We start from the raw sequence: 21,143 nt of genomic DNA, 5'->3' as shown, positions 1-21,143 counted from the left end.
ATTTTAATGCCGAACGAAAAATAATACTAAAAAATGTACGTCACTTTCCGAGCCTTGAAAATAATTCTAAAAAATTCATATATAAAAAATCATTCCGAAAAAAACCTTGCCGCTTTCCGAGCCTTGCGAAAATAGTCCTTAAAAAACCCACGCCTCTTTGTTAGCCTTAACAAAATATTTCTAAACAAATTCCCGCCTCTTTTTCGAGCCCTGAAAAAATATTTATAAAAAACCACGCCTCTTTCAGAGCCTTGAAAAAATATTTCTAACAAACCACACCTCTTTGTTAGCCTTAACAAAATATTTCTAAACAAATTCTCGCCTCTTTTTCGAGCCCTGAAAAAATATTTGTAAAAAACCACGCCTCTTTGTTAGCATTAACAAAATATTTCTAAAAAAATTCTCGCCTCGTTTTCGAGCCCTGAAAAAATATTTGTAAAAAAACACGCATCTTTTTCGAGCCCTGAAAAAATATTTGTAAAAAAACACGCATCTTTTTCGAGCCCTGAAAAAATATTTGTAAAAAAAACACGAATCTTTTTCGAGCCCTGAAAAAATATTTGTAAAAACCACGCCTCTTTCAGGGCCTTGAAAAAATATTTCTAACAAACCACACCTTTTCAAAAAACCTTGAAAAATTATTTCTAAAAAATCCACGCCTCTTTCAGAGCCTTAAAACAATATTTTTAAAAATCCACGCCTCTTTCAGAGCCTTGAATACATATTTGTAAAATATCCACGCCTCTTTCAGATCCTTGAAAAATATTTGTAAAACATCCACGCCTCTTTCAGATCCTTGAAAAATATTTGTAAAACATCCACGCCTCTTTCAGAGCCTTGAATACATATTTGTAAAATATCCACGCCTCTTTCAGATCCTTGAAAAATATTTGTAAAACATCCACGCCTCTTTCAGATCCTTGAAAAATATTTGTAAAACATCCACGCCTCTTTTGGAGCCTTCAAAAAATATTTCTAAAAAATCCACGCCTTTTTCAGAGCCTTGAAAAAATATTTCTAAAAAATCCATTCCTCTTTCAGAGCCTTGAAAAAATATTTCTAAAAAATCCACGCCTATTTCAAAGCCTTGAAAAAATATTCCTAAAAAATCCACGCCTCTTTCAGAGCCTTGAAAGAATATTTCTAAAAACTCCGCGCCTCTTTCAGAGCCTTGAAAAAATATTTCTAAAAAATCCACGCTATTCTCAGAGCCTTGAAATAATATTTCTAAAAAATCCATGCCCTTTCATAGCCTTGAAAAAATATTTCTAAAAATCCAGGCCTCTTTCATAGCCTAGAAAAAAAATTCCTAAAAATCCACGCCTCTTTCATAGCCTCAAAGGCTCTTTCCGAGCTTTGAAAAAATATTCCTAGAAATCCACACCTCTTTTATAGCCTCCTTCAGAGCCTTGAAACAATATTTTTAAAAAATGCACGCCTATTTCAGAGCCTTAAGACAATATTCTTAAAAATCCATGCCTACTTCAGACTCTTATAGAACCTTGAAACAACATTCTTAAAAATCCACGCCTCCTTCAGAGCCTGGAAAAAATATTCTTAAAAATCCACGCCTCCTTCAGAGCCTTGAAAAAATATTCTTAAAAATCCACGCCTCCTTCAGAGCCTTGAAAAAATATTCTTAAAAATCCACGCCTCCTTCAGAGCCTTGAAAAAATATTCTTAAAAATCCACGCCTCCTTCAGAGCCTTGAAAAAATATTCTTAAAAATCCACGCCTCCTTCAGAGCCTTGAAAAAATATTCTTAAAAATCCACGCCTCCTTCAGAGCCTTGAAAAAATATTCTTAAAAATCCACGCCTCCTTCAGAGCCTTGAAAAAATATTCTTAAAAATCCACGCCTCCTTCAGAGCCTTGAAAAAATATTCTTAAAAATCCACGCCTCCTTTAGAGCCTTGAAAAAATATTCTTAAAAATCCACGCCTCCTTCAGAGCCTTGAAACAATATTCTTAAAAATCCACGCCTCCTTCAGAGCCTTGAAACAATATTCTTAAAAATCCACGCCTCCTTCAGAGCCTTGAAACAATATTCTTAAAAAATCCACGCCTTTTTCAGAGCCTTAAACATTTTTTTTTTTAAAAACCACGCCACATTCAGAGCCTTGAAACAATATTCTTAAAAAATCCACGCCTTTTTCAGAGCCTTGAAACAATATTCTTAAAAATCCACGCCTCTTTCAGAACATTGAAACAATATTCTTAAAAATCCACGCCTCTTTCAGAGCCTTGAAACAATGTTCTTAAAAATCCGAGCCTCTTTTAGAGCCTTGAAACAATATTCTTAAAAATCCGCGCCTCTTTTAGAGCCTTGAAATAATATTCCTAAAAATCAACGCCTCTTTCAGAGCCCTAAAAGAATATTCTTAAAAATCCATGCCTCTTTCAGAGCCTTGAAACAATATTCTTAAAAATCCACGCCTCTTTCAGAGCCTTGAAACAATATTCTTAAAAATCCACGCCTCTTTCAGAGCCTTGAAACAATATTCTTAAAAATCCACGCCTCTTTCAGAGCCTTGAAACAATATTCTTAAAAATCCACGCCTCTTTCAGAGCCTTGAAACAATATTCTTAAAAATCCACGCCTCTTTCAGAGCCTTGAAACAATATTCTAAAAATCAACGCCTCTTTCAGAGCTTTAAAACAATATTCTTACTCTTTGGCAGCGTTGAAAAAAATATTCCTAAAAAATCCACGCCTCTTTGGTAGCGTTGAAAAAATATTCCTAAAAAATCTTCGCCTCTTTGGTAGCGTTTAAAAATAGTCATAAAAAATCTTCGCCTCTTTGGTAGCGTTTAAAAATAGTCCTACAAAATCCACCCCTCTTTGGTAGCGTTGAAAGAATCCCACGCTACTCTCAGAGCCTTGAAAAATTTAGAATTTTCTATTTTGGTCTGATTTTCAAGTTAAAAGTTGGCTTTTCAATATTTCGGTTTGACTTCTAAAATATGCTTCATTTTTTGCAAAAATGTTCCCACAACAAGATAATAGCAATAACAACGTCAAACATAATAACAATTATTAAATTAATAAAATATAATTATTTCTGTGGGAAATTGCCAAGAGGCATTAGCCTTTTTCCACTACCTTATATTGCGTAGGAAAAGTATGAATAAAGGATTGAGTCCCTTTAAAGGAAGAATGAATGAAACTGCGTAGATTGTCTTAGAGCTCCTTCAGTTGGTTGCAAAAACATAAAACTGTTTTGAATGATGTGAATATGGAAGTCAAAAGAAACTGAGAAATTAATTCATATCGTATACTATGTTGTGAGAATCTTTAAGGTACGCTTAACTACGGCGAAGGTGGTCAGTCTGTGGATATACGGCAATATTAAAACATAGATGTTTTGATAACCACACTTGCAACAAACTGCTGCAGACCATGGTAAATATTGCCTAAGGGGTGAGTGATACTGCTTTTAGAGTGCACAGTGGAACATGAAAAATATTTTTTATTTCAGTCCAAATATTTATTTATTTGTATCTTCTTTAACGCGGATTTTTTATAAAATATTTTTCAATGACTATCAAAAAAATTAAAAAATTAAAAAAATATTTTTCAAGAAATATCAACAAACGTGGGTGTTTTGAAAAATATTTTTCAAGGTCTATCAACAAACGTGGATTTTTTAAAATATATTTTTCAAAGACTATCAGTGAATGTTTTAAAAAAATATTTTTTAAGGACTATCAACAAACGTGAATTTTTTAAAGAATATTTAATTTTTATTTTTTAAGTTATTTTTTCACTGTATTTCTTGCATGAATATTCAAACGATGACTATGACGACGGCGTTGATATCCATACTCTTCATAATTATGGTGATGATGATGTTAGTGTTACGCCCAATTTTGTTATTTTTTTATTTGTTTGGATTAGCTTGAGAAAATTCAGCAAAATATTCTGAGCAAGCATTGCTGTAATGTTGGTGCACCACATTCCAGTCTTTACTTTAGTCAAGAATTTTATTTAAACGCAGCATTCCCACAATTGCACACAAACACACACACCGGGCAAAAATATAAACCGGAAACAGGCGGATGCCAAACTGATTGAATCAACAGAAAACTGAAAAAAAAATCAAAGAAGCAACATCGTACATTGCTACCAAAGACATGTCGTGTTGTCGTAATGTGATCTCCTCTAGGCCTGGAAGGAAGGAAAATCTCGTCACCATCATCATCATCGACCGTCCCCTAAAGCATATCATTGTCGCAATCGTCATCATGTGCTGCGGCAACATGAGCTCATGATGATGATGATGATGGAGTAGCGGGAGGGTAAAAGGATAAACCAAAATTGGAAATTCTTTCACAAAAAAGCAATGATGATTAAAAATTCCGCAACAAAAACAAAAAATGGAAAATTGCTATCATAAAAAGAAAATCACAGAGAAAGAGGCAAAGCGTCAATAGTAATGTGACAACCAAACATTGCTCATCCGTTTGTCTGAGTCACCATCACCACCACCACCACATTCCATTCAATGGTTTTTAGCCAAAGGTGAAGTTGTTGCTTTATGACCGACTTTTTAGCTTTGTTTACCAATCAATATTAATGAGATTGTGGCAAGCGAGCAGCAGCATATGAATCTGGCATTCGAGATATGTAGTTGCCATAGTGCCACATGTGTCATTAATATTTTTTACTCAACATGAATAATCCAATGAATGCAAGATATGGCATATTCATAGCTATTAAATATTACCGATTTTTTTTCTACGAGAATTCCATGAAGTGGGAGTGAGTGTATCGGGTATTCAGGAACTTACCTGAAATGAAAAAGAAAATAAATTATTAATAACAATACAAAACAGGTTTATTACTCTGTAAAACAATTTAATTTTATTTAATTTAATTTAAGTGTGAATTGTGTTAAGAATATTTTCTTCAACGACCATCAGACCAAGAAGCGTGGATTTTTTAAGAATATTTTCTTCAACGACCATCAGACCAACAAGCGTGGATTTTTTAAGAATATTTTCTTCAACGACCATCAGACCAACAAGCGTGGATTTTTTAAGAATATTTTCTTCAACGACCATCAGACCAACAAGCGTGGATTTTTTAAGAATATTTTCTTCAACGACCATCAGACCAACAAGCGTGGATTTTTTAAGAATATTTTCTTCAACGACCATCAGACCAACAAGCGTGGATTTTTTAAGAATATTTTCTTCAACGACCATCAGACCAACAAGCGTGGATTTTTTAAGAATATTTTCTTCAACGACCATCAGACCAACAAGCGTGGATTTTTTAAGAATATTTTCTTCAACGACCATCAGACCAACAAGCGTGGATTTTTTAAGAATATTTTCTTCAACGACCATCAGACCAACAAGCGTGGATTTTTTAAGAATATTTTCTTCAACGACCATCAGACCAACAAGCGTGGATTTTTTAAGAATATTTTCTTCAACGACCATCAGACCAACAAGCGTGGATTTTTTAAGAATATTTTCTTCAACGACCATCAGACCAACAAGCGTGGATTTTTTAAGAATATTTTCTTCAACGACCATCAGACCAACAAGCGTGGATTTTTTAAGAATATTTTCTTCAACGACCATCAGACCAACAAGCGTGGATTTTTTAAGAATATTTTCTTCAACGACCATCAGACCAACAAGCGTGGATTTTTTAAGAATATTTTCTTCAACGACCATCAGACCAACAAGCGTGGATTTTTTAAGAATATTTTCTTCAACGACCATCAGACCAACAAGCGTGGATTTTTTAAGAATATTTTCTTCAACGACCATCAGACCAACAAGCGTGGATTTTTTAAGAATATTTTCTTCAACGACCATCAGACCAACAAGCGTGGATTTTTTAAGAATATTTTCTTCAACGACCATCAGACCAACAAGCGTGGATTTTTTAAGAATATTTTCTTCAACGACCATCAGACCAACAAGCGTGGATTTTTTAAGAATATTTTCTTCAACGACCATCAGACCAACAAGCGTGGATTTTTTAAGAATATTTTCTTCAACGACCATCAGACCAACAAGCGTGGATTTTTTAAGAATATTTTCTTCAACGACCATCAGACCAACAAGCGTGGATTTTTTAAGAATATTTTCTTCAACGACCATCAGACCAACAAGCGTGGATTTTTTAAGAATATTTTCTTCAACGACCATCAGACCAACAAGCGTGGATTTTTTAAGAATATTTTCTTCAACGACCATCAGACCAACAAGCGTGGATTTTTTAAGAATATTTTCTTCAACGACCATCAGACCAACAAGCGTGGATTTTTTAAGAATATTTTCTTCAACGACCATCAGACCAACAAGCGTGGATTTTTTAAGAATATTTTCTTCAACGACCATCAGACCAACAAGCGTGGATTTTTTAAGAATATTTTCTTCAACGACCATCAGACCAACAAGCGTGGATTTTTTAAGAATATTTTCTTCAACGACCATCAGACCAACAAGCGTGGATTTTTTAAGAATATTTTCTTCAACGACCATCAGACCAACAAGCGTGGATTTTTTAAGAATATTTTCTTCAACGACCATCAGACCAACAAGCGTGGATTTTTTAAGAATATTTTCTTCAACGACCATCAGACCAACAAGCGTGGTTTTTAAGAATATTTTCTTCAACGACCATCAGACCAACAAGCGTGGATTTTTTAAGAATATTTTCTTCAACGACCATCAGACCAACAAGCGTGGATTTTTTAAGAATATTTTCTTCAACGACCATCAGACCAACAAGCGTGGATTTTTTAAGAATATTTTCTTCAACGACCATCAGACCAACAAGCGTGGATTTTTTAAGAATATTTTCTTCAACGACCATCAGACCAACAAGCGTGGATTTTTTAAGAATATTTTCTTCAACGACCATCAGACCAACTAGCGTGGATTTTTTAAGAATATTTTCTTCAACGACCATCAGACCAACAAGCGTGGATTTTTTAAGAATATTTTCTTCAACGACCATCAGACCAACAAGCGTGGATTTTTTAAGAATATTTTCTTCAACGACCATCAGACCAACAAGCGTGGATTTTTTAAGAATATTTTCTTCAACCACCATCAGACCAACAAGCGTGGATTTTTTAAGAATATTTTCTTCAACCACCATCAGACCAACAAGCGTGGATTTTTTAAGAATATTTTCTTCAACCACCATCAGACCAACAAGCGTGGATTTTTTAAGAATATTTTCTTCAACCACCATCAGACCAACAAGCGTGGATTTTTTAAGAATATTTTCTTCAACCACCATCAGACCAACAAGCGTGGATTTTTTAAGAATATTTTCTTCAACCACCATCAGACCAACAAGCGTGGATTTTTTAAGAATATTTTCTTCAACCACCATCAGACCAACAAGCGTGGATTTTTTAAGAATATTTTCTTCAACCACCATCAGACCAACAAGCGTGGATTTTTTAAGAATATTTTCTTCAACCACCATCAGACCAACAAGCGTGGATTTTTTAAGAATATTTTCTTCAACCACCATCAGACCAACAAGCGTGGATTTTTTAAGAATATTTTCTTTAACGACCAACAAGCGTGGATTTTTTAAGAATATTTTCTTTAACGACCAACAAGCGTGGATTTTTTAAGAATATTTTCTTTAACGACCAACAAGCGTGGATTTTTTAAGAATATTTTCTTTAACGACCAACAAGCGTGGATTTTTTAAGAATATTTTCTTTAACGACCAACAAGCGTGGATTTTTTAAGAATATTTTCTTTAACGACCAACAAGCGTGGATTTTTTAAGAATATTTTCTTTAACGACCAACAAGCGTGGATTTTTTAAGAATATTTTCTTTAACGACCAACAAGCGTGGATTTTTTAAGAATATTTTCTTTAACGACCAACAAGCGTGGATTTTTTAAGAATATTTTCTTCAACCACCATCAGACCAACAAGCGTGGATTTTTTAAGAATATTTTCTTTAACGACCAACAAGCGTGGATTTTTTAAGAATATTTTCTTCAACCACCATCAGACCAACAAGCGTGGATTTTTTAAGAATATTTACTTTAACGACCAACAAGCGTGGATTTTTTAAGAATATTTTCTTCAACCACCATCAGACCAACAAGCGTGGATTTTTTAAGAATATTTTCTTCAACCACCATCAGACCAACAAGCGTGGATTTTTTAAGAATATTTTCTTCAACGACCATCAGACCAACAAGCGTGGATTTTTTAAGAATATTTTCTTCAACCACCATCAGACCAACAAGCGTGGATTTTTTAAGAATATTTTCTTCAACCACCATCAGACCAACAAGCGTGGATTTTTTAAGAATATTTTCTTCAACCACCATCAGACCAACAAGCGTGGATTTTTTAAGGATATTTTCTTCAACCACCATCAGACCAACAAGCGTGGATTTTTTAAGAATATTTTCTTCAACCACCATCAGACCAACAAGCGTGGATTTTTTAAGAATATTTTCTTCAACCACCATCAGACCAACAAGCGTGGATTTTTTAAGAATTTTTTCTTCAACCACCATCAGACCAACAAGCGTGGATTTTTTAAGAATATTTTCTTCAACCACCATCAGACCAACAAGCGTGGATTTTTTAAGAATATTTTCTTCAACCACCATCAGACCAACAAGCGTGGATTTTTTAAGAATATTTTCTTCAACCACCATCAGACCAACAAGCGTGGATTTTTTAAGAATATTTTCTTCAACCACCATCAGACCAACAAGCGTGGATTTTTTAAGAATATTTTCTTCAACCACCATCAGACCAACAAGTGTGGATTTTTTAAGAATATTTTCTTCAACCACCATCAGACCAACAAGCGTGGATTTTTTAAGAATATTTTCTTCAACCACCATCAGACCAACAAGCGTGGATTTTTTAAGAATATTTTCTTCAACCACCATCAGACCAACAAGCGTGGATTTTTTAAGAATTTTTTCTTCAACCACCATCAGACCAACAATCGTGGATTTTTTAAGAAAATTTTCTTCAACGACCATCAGACCAACAATCGTGGATTTTTTAAGAATATTTTCTTCAACCACCATCAGACCAACAATCGTGGATTTTTTAAGAATATTTTCTTCAACGACCATCAGACCAACAAGCGTGGATTTTTTAAGAATATTTTCTTCAACGACCATCAGACCAACAAGCGTGGATTTTTTAAGAATATTTTCTTCAACGACCATCAGACCAACAAGCGTGGATTTTTTAAGAATATTTTCTTCAACGACCATCAGACCAACAAGCGTGGATTTTTTAAGAATATTTTCTTCAACGACCATCAGACCAACAAGCGTGGATTTTTTAAGAATATTTTCTTCAACGACCATCAGACCAACAAGCGTGGATTTTTTAAGAATATTTTCTTCAACGACCATCAGACCAACAAGCGTGGATTTTTTAAGAATATTTTCTTCAACGACCATCAGACCAACAAGCGTGGATTTTTTAAGAATATTTTCTTCAACGACCATCAGACCAACAAGCGTGGATTTTTTAAGAATATTTTCTTCAACGACCAGCAGAAGAAAAAGTCCTTATAGAAGACCATCAGACTGTCAACCGTGGATTTTTAATGAATATTTTTTCTGCTTCATCTTACCATTAATCGTGAACTTTTTAATGAATACCTTTCTATCAGACCACCAACCGTGGATTTTTAATTAATATTTTTTCTGCTTCATCTTACCATTAGTCGTGGACTTTTTAAAGAATATTTTCCTACCTCCATCAGACCACCAAATCGTGGATTTTTTAAGAATTTTTTCTTCAACCACCATCAGACCAACAATCGTGGATTTTTTAAGAATATTTTCTTCAACGACCATCAGACCAACAAGCGTGGATTTTTTAAGAATATTTTCTTCAACGACCATCAGACCAACAAGCGTGGATTTTTTAAGAATATTTTCTTCAACGACCATCAGACCAACAAGCGTGGATTTTTTAAGAATATTTTCTTCAACGACCATCAGACCAACAAGCGTGGATTTTTTAAGAATATTTTCTTCAACGACCATCAGACCAACAAGCGTGGATTTTTTAAGAATATTTTCTTCAACGACCATCAGACCAACAAGCGTGGATTTTTTAAGAATATTTTCTTCAACGACCAGCAGAAGAAAAAGTCCTTATAGAAGACCATGAGCTTCAAATTGGTATTAATGTTTAAGGGATACGACACTAAAACTGACACCTTTCGAAATGTAATTACAAATCTATGAAGTCATCAAATGTGATTACAAAATCTGACATGAAGAAGTTCAACAACTTGTAGACTTTTAAGGTTAGACACTTCTCTATGGCTCCCCTCTCCATCTTCTGCATTACAACAACTAGGTACAAGAACAAGGACAATAAAACCTAAAATATTCATCTATAGTTTGCCTTACGATCTTTTGTACAAATGACTTTAATATGCACTTCAGAAACCTTTTGCTATGGATTTCATTTTGTAAAATAGTTCCTGCCTGACTTGACTAAAGGCTGATGGATGGATTCATCTGCTCGCCATACTCCTTCCCAAAGGGGAACTTTTAAAACAATTCAGTCAAAATTTGTTTCCATGCAATGCCGGTTGGTTGGTTGGGTGGCGATGCATTGAAGCAACAGACAATGCCATAAAACCAAAGGTTCTCCGGTGACGTGACACGTTAAAAAATAACGGAAATGAGAGCACATCAACCCTATAAATTTTCCAAGCAAGATGAGAGAAGACGAACACAAATTCTGTGATTTACTGCAACTCCAACGGCCCCACACACAGTGTGAATACCCTTTTGTTGGTCACGTATTACGGGGTAAAAAATGCAACCACTGCAAGGCAGCGACGGGAGGAATTTATCCTAACTCTTCCTCCTCCACCATATCCATGATAAGCAACTATACATACATGAAAATGTATGTCTGCTTAAAGTTTCATGTCTGGCTGATGCTTGACTGCAATGCGTTTGTTCCTCGTCGCTTTCTCCTGGTCGTCGTTGCTGGTTTAAGGCCTAAAGCTGTCTACACTCAGTATTCTCAGCCTTTAAAGTGCGGTTCCGCCACGTTGCTTAAATATTTCAATGTTGCTGTGGTATAGCGAATTTTATGTGTGTGCTGGCATCTGGTAGCAGTTATCTTCTTGTCCTTCGCCTCTATGCCTTATATTGTACTGGAATATATTTTTCACGGTTGCAAAATGAATTATAAAAGTTTTTCAGTTGTTTCTTCTATTCTTTAGTATCTTTGGTTGAGTTTAGTTATTTCATTAAACCCCAAAAGATAGATAAATAGAGAAGAGGAGTACATAAATTACATTAATTAAAAATTCTTTAACGTCATAGCTTGTCTATAGTTAGCTTTTGTAGAAAATTAAGCAAGCGTTTAATATCTATAAGGAGAAATGTAATGCAAAAAATCCAAAATTGCTTAAAATGCACCATTCTCTTTTAAGGAAGCATCTAATGGACTTCTAAACGAAGGCTTCAGGTCTCATATAAGAGGACCCTCTGGACTTCTATAATTAGTCTTCTATTAAAAGACATCATCGAAATCAATAAGGAGACATCCTAGCCCTCTATAAAGCGAACTCATAGTCATCTACCAACGTAGTAAGGGAGGGGATTTTTTTAAAGAATATTTTCATTTTGAAAAATATTTCTTCTACCTCCTTCAAACTGCCAATAGTGAATTTTTTAAGATTATTTTTTCTACCTCCATTAGACCACCATACGTGGGATTTTTAAAGACTATTTTTTTAGCTGCACCAGACCATTAATTTTCTGGCTCCATTAGACCACCAAATCTTAAATTTTTAAGAATATTTTCCTACCTTCATCAGACCACCAAATCGTGGATTTTCAACGAATATTTTCCTACCTCCATCAGACCACCAAATCGTGGATATTTAAAGAATATTTTCCTACCTTCATCAGACCACCAAATCGTGGATTTTCAACGAATATTTTCCTACCTCCATCAGACCACCAAATCGTGGATATTTAAAGAATATTTTCCTACCTTCATCAGACCACCAAATCGTGGATTTTTAAAGAATATTTTTCTACCTCCATTAGACCACCAAATCGTGGATTTTTAAAGAATATATTCCTACCTCCATTAGACCCCCAAATCGTGGATATTTATACAATATTTTACTGTCTCCATTAGACCCCCAAATCGTGGATATTCAAACAATATTTTCCTACCTACATCAGAACACAAAATCGTGGATTTTTAAAGAATATTTTCCCACTTCCATCAGACCACCAAATCGTGGGTTTTTAAAGAATATTTTCCTACCTTCATTAGACCACCAAATCGTGGATTTTTAAAGATTATTTTCCTTCTTCCATTAGACCACCAAATCGTGGATTTTTAAAGAATATTTTCCTACCTTCATCAGACCACCAACCGTGGATTTTTAATGAATATTTTACTACCTCCATCAGACCACTAAATCGTGGATTTTTAAAGAATATTTCCCTACCTCCATTAGACCACCAAATCGTGGATTTTTAAAGAATATTTTCCTACCTCCATTAGACCACCAAATCGTGGATTTTTAAAGAATGTTTTCCAACCTCCATCACACCACCAATCGCGGATATTTTAAAGAATATTTTCCTACCTCCATCAGACGACCCATCGTGGATATTTTAAAGAATATTTTCCTACCTCCATCAGACGACCCATCATGGATTTTTTAACGAATATTTTTCTACCTCCCTAAGACTGCCAATCGCGGATTTGTTAAAGAATATTTTTTCTACCTCCCTAAGACTGCCAATCGCGGATTTGTTAAAGAATATTTCTTCTACCTCCATTAAACTCATGTTTTTCTATTAGAAGCAAACCTCACTTACTTAGCTGGCCCATTACAGAATATTTGTTCTATAAGCCGAAGTAAGAAAATATGTCCAATTCTCTCTGTTTACTGCTTCGCTTTCTGGAATACCGCGCCTTTTCATCTCTTCATCTACTTGTTTGCTCCATCTAAGCTTAGGTCTGCCAATTCTGCGTGCACCGTCATGTGGCACGTATTTATACACCACTTAGTGGGTTCATCATCGGTCATTCTCATGATATGGCCTAGCCAACACAATCGTTGCATCTCGATACGTTTATCTATACTGATGTCGTTGCATAGCAGATACAGCTCGTGGTTCATACGACGTCGATATTCACCCTCAACGCAGATTGGTCCATCCATCTTTCGAAGAATTTTTCTCTCAAACACACCAAGCACTGCCTTGTCTGCTTGCGCAAGTACCCTGGCTTCGGAACCATACATCAGCACGGGTTAGTATCAGTGTTTTTTAAAGCGTTTTTGTTAGACCGAAGTAGCATCTGTTGGCCAACACTATTCTTCTTCGTATTTCACAACTGATGTTGTTGGTTATGTTTACGGCACTTACGCCACTTCTTTTGACCTTCGCGTCTCGTATGACCTTCTCCGGCAGGATGTTGAAAAGATCACACGACTCTTCGTAGAGGTTCTTTCCTATTTTAACCGAGGTCCGAGTATCAGTTAATGTCATTCTACAAAGCCGAATAAGCTTTGCAGGAATACCAAAATCAGACATGGCTTGGAGCACCTTTGAACGTATAGGGCTGTCGAAGTCTGCTTTATAATCGACGAAAAGATGGAAGGTGTCGATATGCATTTCTTGGGTCTTTTACAGGATTTGTCTCAAGGTAAATATCTGGTCAATGGTGGATTTGCCCGGTCTAAAGCCGCACTGATAGGGTCCAATAATTTCATTGACCATAGGCTGTAGTCTCTCACACAATATGCCAGATACTATCTTATATGCAATAGGGAGCAGACTTATGCCCCTGTAATTGGAGCTCACAGTCTTATCTCCCTTCTTGTGGACTGGACATAGGATGCTCACGTTCCAATCGTCGTGTACACGTTCTTCCTGCCAGATGGTGCTAACTAGCTGATGCATATACCTTATCAGCGTGTCGCCTCCGGTTTATTGCTGTCTCTACCTCATCCTGGCTGGGCGGTATACATTCAATACCATCTTCTGGGATTGGATCTGTGGTATCTTCGCCGTCATCGCTACTATCGTACACCAAGAGTTTGGAAAAATGTTCTTTCCATAACCTGAGCACACTATCATGATCAGTTACCAAATTACCTTGCAGGTCTCTACAGGAGGATGCGCCTGTACCAAAGCCATCAGTTTGGTGTTTTACTCTTTCGTAGAACTTTCGGACTTCATTCTGGCTCCTGTACATCTCGATTTTTTCAAACTCCCGCCTTTCCATTTCTCTCTTTTTCCTGCGGAAAAGACGTTTCTCCTCTCTCCTTTTCTTTCGATACCTCTCTCGTGCGCTACGCGTTGCTACTGGTTGTAGAGTAGCCTACAACCATTTTTTTCTTCGGTAACAGCATGACACTCCTGGTTATGGACCATGGATTCCTTTGTGGAGGTCTCTGGTATCCAAGTATAGATTTTGCGGCTGTTTGCATGGAGTGGGCAATATTTTTCCATTGTGCTGATATGTTATTGGGACGAGGAGTGCTTGTAGTCTGTAGTTGTATCTGTTCGTGCTTTATTTGCAACGTTTTGACGGGTACGTACCTTTGCTGCAACAAGGTAGTGGTCCGAAACTGTGTTTGCTCCTCGGAACGATCGTACATCCAACACGCTGGATGAATGTCTTCCATCTATCACAACATGATCAATTTGATTATTTGTTCTTTGATCTGGAGACAGCCAGGTGCCCTTATGAAGATCGAGATGATTAAATCTGGTACTGCTAACTACACTGTTTTTGCAGCTGCAAAGTCTATCAGCCTCATACCATTGTCAGATGTTTCACTGTGGAGACTGAATTTCCCGACTGTTGGGCCCAAGATATTCTCCTTTCCAATTTTGGCATTAAAATCGCCTAGAATAATTTTAATGTCATGGGCAGGGCAACGGTCATAAGTTTCTTCTAAGCGCTCGTAAAATATATCTTTAGTCTGTTCGTCCTTGTCTTCAGCGGGAGCATGAGCGCAAATAAAGCTGATGTTGAAGAATTTTGCTTTTAATCGAATTGCAGAGAGTCTTTCATTCACTGGGGTGAAGCTGGAGACCAGATGTTTTAATCTCCGATCAACTACAAATCCGCAACCAAACTCATGCTTTGTGTCATGGCAGCTATAATACAGTGCGTCACCTTTAGGTGTTGTTGTGACGCCTTTCCCAATCCATCGTATTTCCTGTATGGCAGTAATATCGGCCTTGTACTTTTCAAGTACATCTGCCAATGCGTAAACTGCACCTTCTCTATAAAGAGTGCGAACATTCCAGGTGCAGAATCGCAGATCATGGTCCTTAAAACGTTTGCGGGGTTCGTCAACTTTAGAGGGGTTTGTTTTTATTTTCTTTCGTTTTTTCATAGTAGGCTGCTTTTTCTAGGGCAGGGTTACTAACTCGACGCCCAAACCCAAGTTTTTAACGTTCTTATGGGTGAACGCGCGGCACATGTTAGCTCACTACCTTTAACGGATGTTAAAGGCAGCTCCCCAGGTGACACCACAGGGAGGTCAGTGTCCACTTGAGATGAAAGAGGGACCAAGATAAACCCTGGGCTTTGCCATGTTAAAGCCGGTCAGGACCGTTGCTTGGTATCTTCCAGACCTCGTGGTATTATATAAGAAGAAAACATCAAGGTCTTCAGTAGGAAGAAAAACTCTATAAAAATACCGCGTGGTCTTCCACAGAAAGAGATCATGGCCATAAGAAGGCCTCATGGCCATAAGAAGGTCTCATGGTCTTCTTTATGAAGACCTTAGGGTTTCTAAAGAAATACCTCATGGTAGTCTGTAAGAAGACATATATAAACAGAAGACCTCCTGGTTTTCTATAAGATGAAGACCTCATGGTCTTCCATAAAAATAAGACCACATGGTCTTCTATAAGAGGAAGACTTCATGGTCTTCTATAAAATGAAGACCTCATGGTCTTCTATAAGCAGAAGACCTCATGGTATTTTATAAGAAGAAGACCTCATGGTCTTCTATAAGAAGACCTCATAGTCTTCTATAAGAAGAAGACCTTATGGTCTTATAAAAGAGGATGACTTCATGGTCTTCCATAAAAAGAATGGTATTCTATGAGAAGAAAACTTCATGGTCTTCTAAAAGTATAAGACTCCATGGTCTTCTATAAGAAAAAGACCTCATGATCTTCTATAAGAAGAATACCTCATGGTCTTCTATAAGAAGAAGACTTCATGGTCTTCTATAAAAAGAAGAAGACATCATGGTCTTCTATAAGAAGAAGACCTCATGATATTCTATAAGAAGACCTCATGGTATTCTATAAGAAGACCTCATGGTCTTCTATAAGAAGACCTCATGGTCTTCTATAAGAAGACCTCATGGTCTTCTATAAGAAGACCTCATGGTATTCTATAAGAGGACCTCATTGCCTTCTAGAAGAAGACCTCATGGGCTTTTAGAAGAAGACCTCATGGTCTTCTAGTAGAAGACTTCATGGTCCTTGGTGTCCTTGAAAATGGTGAGCGTTTGCGTCGCATCCCAGGATCACGTTGCTGGTGCCCATCATACCCTCGAGCAAACGTCGGACATGCAGGTTTAGTGGGTCTGGGTCCTCAAAAGGCATGTATGCGGATGACAGTAATGTGGCCATCCCCGTACCATGCTCCAGCCTGACCGTGCACATGTCACCGTGGCTGTAATTAGATAGAAAGATTAGATTTAAGCTCTTTTTACCTACTATACAAGTCCTCACTTTGTCCCCCTCGGACGCGGCAAAGATGTCGAAATTGGCATTGCTTAGTCCAGAAACCTTATTCTTATAGATGTAAGGCTCCTGGAGTAAGACAATGTCTACTTCAGAGGTCGTGAGGGACAAGAGTAGTTCAGTGGCGGCAGCTTTGCAGTGATGCAGAATATTCTGTAAGATGCACAGCCTTTGCCGCTTCCCTACTCTTACTGAGTTTCGTGGGGTGGACTCTGTCGAAACCGAACCCATCCTGAACCGAAATTCAGTTTCCCTCACGTTCTCTAAGATATAACTCCCCAGGGGGGTCAACCGCCACTCTTGCAACCATCCCACCGTCCTCGTTACAGGGTGCTAAACTTATAACAGTCCAGCCCGATGTAGTGATGTTGGGATTTTACAGTCTTAACATCCTCAGCAAGAGTTCTTTGTCCACAGCAGGTGGGGGAACGCAGGCTGAAAGAATTTTCCTGGACGGAATATCAGATAAGGATACCGCCGCAAGATCAGCTTTTTCCCACAGTTCACCAAAGCTATCAACTGCCCGAACGAGAAAATCTCGTGATTTCCTGTTCAGGCAGTCAATCACCTTGACACCCTTTCGTAAGAAGGCGCTGCCAAACTGTCGATCCTCCTGATCTTCCGGTCCAGAAACTATGGCAGACCGAAGACCGATTTCAAGAAGCAACCAGTGAATGTCGCTGATTCTCCCATTAGGGTCAGCTCTGTCGATGATTGCCACTTGAAGGTCTTGATCATTCGCCACTGTGGTTGGTCTATTGTACAGCTTTTTGCGTCCTTGACCGCGCGCCTTGGATTTAACTTTTCCAGAGGAGGTGGATGCCTTTCCGTACTCGGTTGTTTCCCCTTGGTTGTACACTGCCGCATACGAGGTTGATGGTTCAACCAGCTGAGAAGTCATCGTCTTCTTAGGTGAAGGCTGTGGACCCTCAGAGGAACGAACGCGCTTCACAGATTTATGCTGTGGGGCATTGCAGCACTTCAAGCCGCTTCACCTTTGCTTTTTGGAGCAGAATCGGATTTTGAGGCAGTGCCCTTTACCGATCGATCACCCTTATGGGTGCCCGTTGGTTTGGGGGTGCACTCAATAGCCTTTTCCATTACCTTCCCGCTCGAGTTAGGCTTCGGAACAGAATTCGGCTCAGCACATTTGCCAGAGCTCGCGATGAAATTCACGCGGGTAAGTTCTCTCGAACTTCCTTATGAATTTCAGCCTACCCCTGATGAGGTGGACCTCCCTCGCCGAATGCATGTTCGCATCTCTCCCTACGAGCTTGCGAAGATAGGATACGACACGTTTGTAGTGCTTCGTATCAGATGCTTCTCGTACAGATGCAACCCTTGAGTCGCTGGCCGTTGTCGGGGTCTCGTTAGATTCCCCGTCGTCGGACATCGTTTCGGTTGCCGTCTTCCTTTGAAGCTTCTTGTCGGCATGTGCCGACACAGGACCAGTCGGAATCAGACTTGCCTTCGGTTGGACATCAAGGTCCGTACTCCCTTTGTTAGAGTCACAGCAATCTTCCTGCGTAGACTTGGCCGGAATCACCATGGTGTCCAGCTCGTCGTCAGTCAGGGTTAAATTGTGTAATAATTCCTCCGGGAGTATGCTAATCCGGGACAAGCCTGTCCACTATGCTCATCCGGGACAAGCCCGTCCAGCTGGTCGAGGAGTTCCCTACTCTGCCTCTCAAGACTGTCGTGGATAGTTCTGAGGGTCCCGTGTAGGTCGTCCCCGCCCATAACTGCGGTCCTGTCTGCCGTAGACTGGTTTTCACAAGTTCTGGCTAAATCGTGTACCATTCGAATTACCGGGTCGTCATCTATTTTGGGGGTTAAAGCTGATGCGCTTGTAGCGAGTACAGCTGTAGGTGCCAAGGCATCCACACCTAAAACAGCCTGATCACAATCACTTGATTTCGACGACACATGGCTTGTGGTCTCACCAACGCTTGCCGCCGGTACTGGGTTATTAACTCCCTGCACCGTAACTTTATTTCTCCTATTCTTTCTACCCATTTTAGTTAATTTGTTTAAGGGATCTACCCCGACCCAATTTTTGGTCCACGGAGGGTCCGAAGACCCCCAAGGTTTCCACGATGTGCAGGGTGGGTTCCGGCTTTGGTTGCCCTAGGTCAGCTCCGACTCCACACATCAGGGAAGGGGGTCTTCCCATCCTTCACCCAGGAAGACGCGCCTAGTAGGAGAATGGCAAACTCCCCTTCTATAAGAAGACCTTGTTTTCTTCTATAGGTCTTCCTCATGGTCTTCTTTCAGAAGATCTGATGATCTTCTATGTTTTCATCCCATTGACCACTTTGTTTTGGTCACTTAAACCAAAAATCAAGCAATTCATTCCTCCAAAAAGCTGTACTGTGATGACCGTAGATAATCTCTAATGTGGCCCAAAAACACTTTGGGCAATAATTCAATTTCGACCATGTAAAACAACAACAATTCATTCCACTGCAGTTCTCGATTTAAACAACTGTGACTTATGTTTTTTTTCTGGAGTTTTTATTTCAACATTAATTTTCTACGAATTTTACTTTTTTCTTTCTTTTTTAATTAAAAAGAATTGTGAAGTCCAAAAAAAAGCTCAACAAAACAATTTAATAAGTCATGGAGAAAGGGGGAGGGGAAGGGAGAGAAGAACAAAAAAGTGTGATCATCGTCATCAACAATGGCCGGTCGTGTTTCAATAAAGTGTGTAACGAATTTATTGGCTTTAATTGTTATGAATGTCCATCAGTGACTGACTGAATGACTGAACAACTGACTGTCTGCCTGAGTGGATGTTTAGTTTGTTGGTCCATTGCGTTTTTTTTAAAGGGTTTTATTTTGTTGTTGGGCATTTTGAAGTTAATTTTGTTGATGTGTATTCATTTTGTTGAGTTATTGTCCATTTTAATGGTCTGAAACAAATAAAAAAAATTTTCACACTTTTTTATCATTGGATTGGCTTCGCTTACAATGACTGGTATGACAGTTGTGATTTGTAATTGAGCACACTAGAAGTGTAAACGTCTTTATTACTTTAAGGCAGCCATTTTTATACCACCGTTTTATTTAATGTCACCGTTTCTACTAATAAATCAAATGTACAAAATTCGTTCAGAAATTTAACAGATTTGTCTGAATACGCTCAAAATTATTCATAAAACAAGAAAATGAAATTTACTGGGGCCTATCGCAACTATATTGAACTCAGAAACGTTGTAAAGTATTCGTGGAGGCTTTTCTAAAGAGTTCAGCCACACGCAGAGAAAAAATATTTTTCGTTTTTTGTTGGAACAAGAATATCTATACTTGTTCCAACAACTTATTTGTTTTGTTCAAGCATAATAATTGCAAATCCAAACATACCATCCTTTGCTCGAAACATAAAAACAAAACGAACTTGCGAAATTCCGCAATATTGTAAAAATTATTAACAATAGCGATGGTAGGAACTATCATAATCTAGAATTTTTACAAAAACTATTGTCAGTCCAAAAAACCTGTTACTTTCCACATTACTTTGGTAAAAATGTCACGAATAATATTACGAGTATTGATTACCAGTATAACTCAACCATTAAAGCCCAAAGAAGAATAAAAAAGAGAAACAAATAAAAAGAAAAATGTCATTGTTTATACAAACATTCTGTCATAAAAACCGAACTCACCAAAATTGTTTTTTCACCACGACATCAAATACCGAGAGAAGAGAATAAAATTATTGTCCAGTTGACAAAAACTATTGTTGGATATGATAAAACAATTGTTGTAATTGACAAAAACGATTGTTGGAGTCACAACAATCGGATTCAAACAATATCTTTGCAATGCATATTTTGTTCTTCGAATATTTTTTCTCTGCGTGCATTGAGTTCATGAGTTCCATCGTGCTCGACACTTTCTTTATCACGACCGGGTTTACATTTTTCTTCTTGATAGTTAATAAAATTTATTTTATTTATTTGAGAATATATTTTCCTTATATCCTCTTTATATATCCTGATTTCTCCTGTTAACAACTGCTATAATTTTATAGCATACTGTATATTTTCATGATTATAATTCGTTATGGAGATTTTCTGGGCAATTTGTTTTTGCAGCTTTTAGATTCCGACTAAAAATGTTGGAAAAAAATATTTTGGAGGATTTGTTGATGTTGTGTTTCTTCTTCAATTGAATTATTAACGAAATAACTGTGACGAATAAATCATTGTTATTATTTAATTCAGTATGTCATAACGGGTTTTTTGACATTTGATGGCTACGGTAATATAACAATAAGGTTAAACACTTATCAGATTGTTGGTCATATGTTGATGAAGTTTTCATCTCGACAATAATCGGTAAAATAAAGTCCATAATTAGGAATGAAAAGTTCAAATTA

At 37.5% G+C, this 21,143-nt stretch overlaps 1 protein-coding gene across 1 annotated transcript in view; it reads right to left on the bottom strand.

Annotated features, from left to right (window-relative positions):
- Positions 1 to 21,143, bottom strand: part of LOC141394954 (tyrosine-protein kinase Btk-like) — a 209,544-nt gene that overhangs the window by 91,194 nt on the left and 97,207 nt on the right. The window lies entirely within an intron of this gene.

The sequence above is a fragment of the Musca autumnalis genome, unplaced genomic scaffold (genome assembly GCF_047663935.1).
Source record: "Musca autumnalis isolate F117 unplaced genomic scaffold, ASM4766393v1 scaffold_2, whole genome shotgun sequence".
Lineage (NCBI taxonomy): Eukaryota > Metazoa > Arthropoda > Insecta > Diptera > Muscidae > Musca > Musca autumnalis.
Note: the sequence above shows the minus strand (reverse complement) of the source record. Positions and strands in the feature narration are given on the sequence as shown.